Here is an 8,892-nt window from a genome sequence, read left to right on the forward strand (position 1 = left end):
TGTATGCATGCTGGAAGAGAAGAATAGCTTACATTTTAGTGAAAAGAAAAGTAAAAATGTTTATATTGTTCAGCTATCTTACTCAATCACAGTGAAGAACCATGTGGACTGACTGCATGATATTATAAAGAATGAACAAAATGAGAATATGAATAAGAATGTCATCCTGCATTATCTGCTGTGACACAGTAAATTGCTGAAGAACCACAATGTTCACCGAAAGCCTTTGCTTAAAGTTAATCTGACTCTACGCTTACATCATACACTATCAGAAAATCACTGTAGTGACTACCATTGCAACAGTTATAACTAACTATCTCATCTCCTATTCCATCTCAAGAAGCAAACATCTATAAACTTTTTTCACCACAACTGCTTTCCTCTTAAGATTTTTAATTCTCCTTGTTGACCTATGGCCTGGGGATCTGCATGGTATTCATAGTGTCCCTTCATTTTCAAAAAAGAAAAAAAAAAGATTAAGTGCTAAGTGTCAGGCCCTGTGACTGTCACACCATAAGATGGATTTGTTTTTGTTCTGTCCTCGGTGTAGCCCCCACCCCCTCAAACCATACCTCTCAACCTCTTACAGCAAGAAATCTGGACAAAGCCATAAATTAAAAGTACCTCACCAAGAGGATCAAGGGGCTCAAACAGATGCCGTATGCTGCCCTGTTAAAGAAACTCCAGCTCTACTCAGTGGCATACCGCCTGCTCAGAGGCGATCTGTGCCTGACGTATAAAGCCATGTCCAACCTGGAATTAATGGATATGCTGCACCTCAGAAAATCCAAATCCCATCGAGCTATGTGCTCGAGGGACTTAAACCTCAGCACTGAAATAAATAGGACATGCTGGAGGGACAGATTCATAACCCAGAGGCTCCCTTCACTCTGGAATAAAATCCCAGTCCAGGTTAGGCAGAGTCCCTCATTGACTCTCTTCAAGAGGAATCTTGATGAGTGGATGGGAGATCGTAGGTTTACCCCGGGTATCACTTCTATGTCACTGTTAGACAGAGGCACAGTATACTAACCTCGAAAAAGGGCATAGCAAAATTAATTTAAAATGGGTGGCGAAAGCCATACACACTCTGGCTAGGCTTATAAATGCCCTAGGGCAGATAGCCTAGTATGAACCTATGAACCTATGACAAAGGCCCAGAAATAGGGACAATTATTAAGTGTCGACTTTGGGTCAGTTTCTTAATTACAAACACGTTAACCACCCAAACTGTAACGAGTCCTGCCCTGGCGTTTTAGAGCATACACCATGTCCATAGCTGTAACAGTTTTCCTCTTAGTGTGCTCAGTGTATGTAACAGCATCGCTGATCACATTCTCTAAAAACACCTTCAAAACACCATGGGTCTCCTCATAAATAGAGAGATTAAATAGAGTAAAGAGAAATATTTTTCTTACAAACCTAGAAAGTTCATAACATAGCAGATTTTGCATTAGTGTGAATTTTCTGAAGAATATGAAGTCTGAAACTCAAATGTCTGTCATTATTTTATGACTTTAATTTTCAATGATTTGCCAATACTTTGCCGGAAAACCACAATTTTATGAAAACTAAACCAAAAATATGAGGCAAAAATTTGTACAGTTGAGAAGTATGTCACAAACACGTCTTTACAACCATCAAGGTCAAAGCAGACCTCCTTTTATAACCTTAGACATCTTACATACCCCATTTTACCTGCATTATGCATTATGAATTAGTTCCTGTGTTTTTCAGACAGTATGAAGGAGCTGCTTTCAGATCCACTCCATATAAAATAGCAGACAGACTCAACATACTCACTCTTTTACCTTCTACCTAGCCTTCTGCATCTTCTCAATCAGTTTATTATCAGCAGTATCTGTAACTAGCATTCCTGGAAAGTGTAGTCGGAGCAATTCCAATGTTGGAATGATGTGGTACATTTTTTCATCGTGATTCCTTTGTGATCAATAGACATACTTTTATCAGGAGTGCCAGGGTAAGAGACAATTTACACAGACTGACAAAAGGACCATAAACAGAGTGAGAAATTTAACCATCTGTTTCTAATAATATTATAAATAAGCTAGGAAGAGGTATATTGTTTCAAAATTGAAAACAGGGCTGTATCTTTTAACTACAAGTTGCTAACATTAAGGACTCATGAACTGTGTTAATGCAATTCAGCTTCAAAGAGAGCATGTGTAAGGGCAATGCAGCTCCAAAACACATAAGGCAATGGGATAGACTGTTTAGAATTCATTTAAAGGCTTTTCTCATATCAAATACTTTCCTATTAGACCAATTAACAGTGCCATGATTTTCTCTTTGCCTAATTAATGTTTATCAGTTTTTCATATCCAGAAATTAACTAACAGCCAGCTACAGGTCATACAGAAATTAAGCCCTGAGTAGATGACAAAGATGATCTGAGATTGACCCACTGGCTCAAATTCTTGGGAGGTATTGGTGCCAGTCCTGTCACAGTAGCATCACCTGTTGATCATATCATGAGTATGCACTCCCTGAACAGGAAGTGGGACAGCAGAAGATGAAAATGACAAAGGCGAACATCACCTTATAATTTTAATCCTAGAATTCAAATCTATAGCTAGGGTGGGGAAAAGAGAGCAGCTGCCTCCCAGCACAGGTTATTATGAGGTGTGATAAGCATCACAGAAGAGATGTCTATCATTCCCTGCAAGTCATTAGCACTAAACTTGGGTTCATTTGAGTGCTGAAATTGATTTAAGCAGCCGCTTGAATAATTGCAAGGATTGTTTGCATGTTACCATACTCTTAGTAAGGAGCCAGTACAGCTTTTTGCTAAAGTTTTGTGTGGGTAACAAAGGAACAAGGCACTATGCAGAAAAAAAAAATCATTTTGCATAAAGCTGGAGCCTTTTTTTTTTTTGCTCCTCAGCTATGGTTAAAGGGGGGAGTACCAGCTTGGAGACTGGCTAAGGAGTCACCTGTTGCAGCTACGGATAAATGGATGTAGTATATTGCATGTGTTATATGATTTAAAATTTCATTACTCAGCACTGTATGCTGTATTCATGTAGCGATTTGTGCTTTGGTCTATTAACTGATATCCAACAACTGAAATTCAGCTGATTCTTTTAAAAATGTTGAAACTATGCATGCAGTAACTGATGTCAGAAATGAGAATAGGGTTGCTTGCTGATGACTCCATTGCCTTGATATGGAATTTTAATTTGGCACACTTCCTGTCTGAATCATTCTTATCAACATGATGTCATTTTATTCTGTCTCATTCTGGGAGGCTAAAATGTAGCAGCATCAAGGTGTGTGTGTGTGCATGCTGCAAGAAATCACAGACACCTCCAGAGACAGGTCTCAGAGTATGAAGGCAGGTCTTTCAGTTTGATCCCACTAATCCATTCTTAGTAACATCTGTATACAAGCTGATGTTGCTTTTCAAATGTAGTGTGATATCTGAAATGTTTACAATAAACAGGAATGATTTCAGAAATAAATGCTCTGGCATTCTTTTTCTGGGGTGAGAGTTATTTTCCTCCCCTCTGCATTATCATACAGTTCTCTACCCAGTGTCACACATGGATTGCCATGTCTACCAGTCAAATCCTAATACCTGCACTTTTTCTGATATAGGACTGCAAGCACAGCAGATCTTAAGATGGTCCTGAGGAGTCTGGCCATCCTCATCTACCAGAGGTTCACTTTTGACCTATACTGTTACTCCCCCCATTGGTCTCCATGGTAACATCTGAGGGGGGTTTGCAATGGGGATATGTGGCATACCACCCCATGTCTGCAGCAGCTCAACCATGTCCACCACTCTATACCACCTTTAGACTGTGCTCCCCACCCCATAGGAGATTGGATACAGAGCTGTCAAGGAAATACTCTTAGATGTGCAAAATGGAGGAGTTACTTGCAGTCTTGAGTCTCCTACTTCAGTCAGAGAGAAAAAAATTGTCAAGAAAGGTCTATGGTGCTATGGGGCAGAGCTACAAAAGCAGATGGCTATCTGGGATAAAATGGTGTCATACACAAAAAATATACAAGAAAGGGTTTAAACAGATTACATTTGAATGGGGCCTTGTCTTACTAGGACAAAAATCTACATTTGACTGCTGCCATGATCTTCAAGTGTATGAGTGTAAAAAATGAGCCTTTCAATATTTTACAGCATTTCATAAGACACTTTGACCAAATTAGTTAAAAACAAAAAAGCCAATCCCATTTTTACAGAAATGCCTATTTGGGAACAGCAGTAAAAAGTCCATTTGTGCAGGCAAACTTACTATAACAGTAAATGTTTGAATGATCAATGCTGCAGTACTCTTAGATATATGGATTATATTCTGCCAAGTATATAACAGTCAGCCAGCTGCCAAAGTTTCACGGCACCTTCCATGCAACAAAACTGTCTGGCAACTCAAGATGAGTTGACCAAAAGACAAGTTTGGGTGCCAAACCCTTCAGAGTTTTCCTGCCAACAGAGTGGGAGACTGAGCCCTGAAAGGACAATGCTAGGAAGAACAAAAAATAAATAACCACACCCTGGCATGAGCAACACACCAAAAACAAGGGGGATGGAGGGAGGGAGCAGTTACTGCAGAAGTGATTATTCAAACATTTACTATTATGGTAAGTTTACTTACACAACTGTACTATGTCCATTCCATTGATCACTGTTTCAGTAGTCTAGCTATATGTGTAGATTACCCCAGCTTATTACATTTGGGAGGTGGAAAGAATAGAGTCTAGAATTTCCTGTCCTGCATAATGGTCCTTGCAAAGCCTGATCTAGATCATAAGAAGGAATCAAGCTTATACTGCTTTGTAAAAGTATGTACAGAGGAACAAGTTGCAGCTTCTAGAATACTTCTAGAATCCAACACTTTCCAAAAAGCCATAGATGAAGCCAAGGCCCTGGTAGAGTGGGCCTTGACCCTGCCTGGGAATAGCTTTGTTTTGGTGAGTATAACAAATGGTTATAGCCTTAGACAACCATTTGGAAACAGTTGGTTTTGACACACATTGTATCTTCTTTTTGCCTTTACAAGAAATTAACAATTGATCTGAAGATCTGAAAAATTTAGTCCTGTCAAGATACCCGAGTTATCTGTGGACATCCAATGTATGAAGTATCCTTTCTCCCTCATTTTTAGGTTTAAAAAGAAAACAGGGAAATTGATAGTTTGGCATAAAGTAAACTCAAACACCACTTTAAGCATAAAAGAAGGATTATTTTTTTGAATAAAGCCTGTCCATGTGGGAAAATGAGGTAGGGTAGGCTCACCAAAGCAGCTTGAAAGTCAGATAAACTTCCTGTAGAGATCAGAGCAATCAGTAAAACTGTTTTCCATATTAAGAAGCTCAAGTCAGCCAGCTTAGCTGGATGAAATGGAGCAAGTGCTATCTTCTTTAAAACAAAATTAAGATGCCAAGGAGGGGGTCACTGGTTTTTGTGGAGGCCTCTTAAACAAAACCCATTTTGAAAGTATTTGGACATGAGAATGCATTGAAAAAAGAGGATCCATCGTCAGACATGCTGAAATGGCTGATAAATGAACCTTGATAGAAGAGCAAGAAAGGCCATAGGAAAGTAACACACAGATATAGTAAACCAGAGAACAATTAGCCCTGAATGAGTGCATGAACTAGAAAACCTTTTTCATTTGCTAATATAGGACTTTCTAGTAGATGGCTTTCTTGCCTCCAATAATACCTGATGCACATATTCAGTAAACAGGAGCCTAAAGATCATTAAGATTCTCTCATCCAGGCAACCAACTAAAGTTGATTGGTGTTGGGGTGAATCAAACACTCCTGTTTTTGTGAGTAAATCCAGTCTGTTAGGTAGCTTATGGAAATTGCCCCTGTCTACTTCAAAAAGAAGAAAGAACCATGGTTGCTTGGACCAGAAAGGTGTCATCAAAATGATCTTGGGGGGATTCCTTCTGAATGTTCAGAAGTACCCTGGATATTAGTGGAAAGGGTGGAAAAGCATACAGCAGCATTCCTGTCCAGGGAAAAGAAAATGCATCCGTCTTCCAAGCCTTCTTGCATGCTGTCCTGGAGCAGAATCTTGCCAGATGATTGTTCAGAGAGGAGACAAAGAGTCCACTTGAGGAATTCCACACAGATAGATCAACTCTTGGAAGACCCCCCCCTGTTCTAGTTTCCATTTGTGAGGGTCTGCCCTTGTCCTGTTCAGCTTATCTGTCACACAGTTTTGCTCAGACAGAATGTAGGATGCCTGAAGAATGAGACTGCAATGTGAAACTTTATCTCAAGCTAACATGACTAGTCTTCAGAGGAGGTACAACCTAATTCTCCCTTACTTGTTGATGTACCACATTACTGTGGCATTGTCTACAACAACTTGAAGAGATCCTAGAGACCAGAGATGATTCAGATAGTTGAGTGTCTTGCTCAAGACAAACCTCTCTTTAATGTTTGTGTGTTTGTATCTGCATTTGTTGTCCTACAAACTTTGCCATTTTATCCCTCCTGAAACTGCTCCAAAAGCAAATTCTGAGGTGTCTGTGGTACTGACTGCTTTCGAACAGGGAGGGACAAGGAGAGGCCTGAATTTAGGGATATCTGTTGTCACCACCAAATGATTTACCTTCTGACAAACTCCAGCACTGAGGTCTGAAAAGACAAGGGGTGTTGGTGCTGGGAGCAAACAGACTTCAGATACCACTGTATCTTTCTCATGAGGAGTCTTGCCAGGGGTATCATGAGAATCATAGAAGCCATGAGATCTTAAATCCTGAAGTATTCCAGAAACACAATCCTGTGAAACGTAGTCAAGAAAGACTACTGAATGTTCTCTTGGAATCACAGCTTGTGTATGAGATTTCTCCCCAAAAGAGAGACTCCTGACACTTTGAAAAAAAAAAAGCTAAATTGCAAAGATAAGCAAGTTGCCTAAATAGGGAAAAATGTGGAAAACCTGTAGCCTGAAATGAGCTATAATTGGGACTAGACTCGTTCTTAACACTCTTGGTGTCATGGATAGTCCACATGTAAATCAGAAAACTGATAATTCTTCTTCTTTTGGCTTTTTCCTGGTTAGGGGTTGCCACAGTGGATCACCTGTCTGTTCAGGATTGGCAGTGGAGTTTTATGGTGTCGTGTTGCCAGCCTGGCATCCAACCTTCCACAGGAGGCATACAGATGCACTCATGGCTAGAGCCAATTTAGAGTGTCCAATCCACCTACAGCATGTTTTTGGGATGTGAGAGGAAACTGAAGCACCCACAGGGAGGACATGCAGCATCTGCACAGAAGGCACCCCAGCTGAGAATTGAATCGGAGAACCTCTTGCTGTGAGGGAACAACTTTAACCACTGCACCACCGCGGCCACCCCAAGTCAGAAAGCTGATAATATGATCCAGATATACAAGACCTTAAGAAACACCCAAAGTCTGGATGAATAGGAATGTGATGATAAGCATCTTTTAAATCTAATGTTACAAAGAAACTTGAATGAGGAGAAAGAGATAACAGTCTGTGAAGAGACATCATTCTGAATTTGGGCACTATCACAAACAAGTTTAGGAAAGAAAGATCCAGAACTGAACTTCAAGCATTTTCTTTCATTGCCTCTAACAAAATACTTGAATAAAAATCCCTTTCTTACCTGGGAAGAGGGAACAGGTTCTATCTCTCCATGAGACAACATGTGATAAAGGTCAAGTGGAAATCAACCAGTCTGGTCTGGAGGGTGAGGACTTACCCCCTGGAAAGGAAAATTTTCCTCCCATTATCATCTGTAGCCTTGAAGAATGATCTTCAGAACCTATTTGCCTGAAACTCCCTGTTGCCAAAGAGAAAAGTAGATATTCTGACTTTCTGGACGAAAAAAGGTCTCAAGTACAACTAAAGGCCATCTGCGTCTGTAGGACATTGTTGTCTGCTGTGCTGGCAAAGTCTGTTTGCTTAACTTTTTATTTTTATTGCTTGAAGAAGGACCGACTGTGAGACCAACAGAATATTCCATAGTCAAGCCGAAAATGGTGTTCGTGTTCTGGGGAAAACAAGCAGCAAATGCCAGTGAAAAACAAAAGTCTTTAAAAGTTTTTTTTTTTTTTCAAAAACAGACATAGTACACAGCACTTTAAAGCACTTTCCCAGCCCCGCAAAGTAAAATAAACATACTTTCTTCACGGAAGAAATGTTTTTCAGTTACTTTGAACAACTTTTTAATTGACGGGAAAAAAGAGCAGTCCCGTTTAAAAGTACAGTACAGTATAGTCTCATGACAGTCTATTAAAACACAAACACCAAGCTTTGAAATGACATTCCTGAAGAGGAAGGTATTAAAAAATAAACACAAAATATATAACAGAAGTTTTTTTTTCCTCCCAAAGGGGACTTATCTGCCCAGGAAAGGAACAACACAAGCCAACCATAGATCCTAGAAAAACTCAGAGAAGCACATTCTTCAGCAGCAATAAAGCTCTGAAGGGCTTGGCACCCAGACTTTTAGTCATCTGAGATTGAGATGCCAGACTGTTTGGGCACATGCAAGGTGTCCTGAACATTGGAAGCTGACCGGCTATTATATTCTCAACAGGATATAACCCATATAGTTAAGGCGACAGCATCAGTGATCAATATGATGAACATCATAGGAATCTCATTGGGCAAGTCTAGCAAGATTTTTTTTCTTCCTCCTTTTCATTTTTTACAACACCCAGGTTCTGGAAATTCCTACTGCAACAGCTCATAGTATTTTCATAAAAACCTGAGAAACTTCAGTGTTCTCCCGCTTAAAACACTGGCACATTCTACAAATAGTATCAGGGAAAGACAACCCCTCACAGGCAGGGTTCACTGCACTTAATTAAAAAAACTAGCTAGTGTATTAAATGAAGCTAGGGAATAACCCATTCTACATAAAC

General features: G+C 39.8%; 1 protein-coding gene across 2 annotated transcripts in view; it reads right to left on the bottom strand.

Moving 5' to 3' along the window:
- Positions 1-8,892, bottom strand: part of FGD3 (FYVE, RhoGEF and PH domain containing 3) — a 1,715,774-nt gene that overhangs the window by 704,011 nt on the left and 1,002,871 nt on the right. The window lies entirely within an intron of this gene.

This window comes from Protopterus annectens, chromosome 7.part0 (assembly GCF_019279795.1).
Source record: "Protopterus annectens isolate FY-2018-M chromosome 7.part0, PAN1.0, whole genome shotgun sequence".
NCBI lineage: Eukaryota > Metazoa > Chordata > Ceratodontiformes > Protopteridae > Protopterus > Protopterus annectens.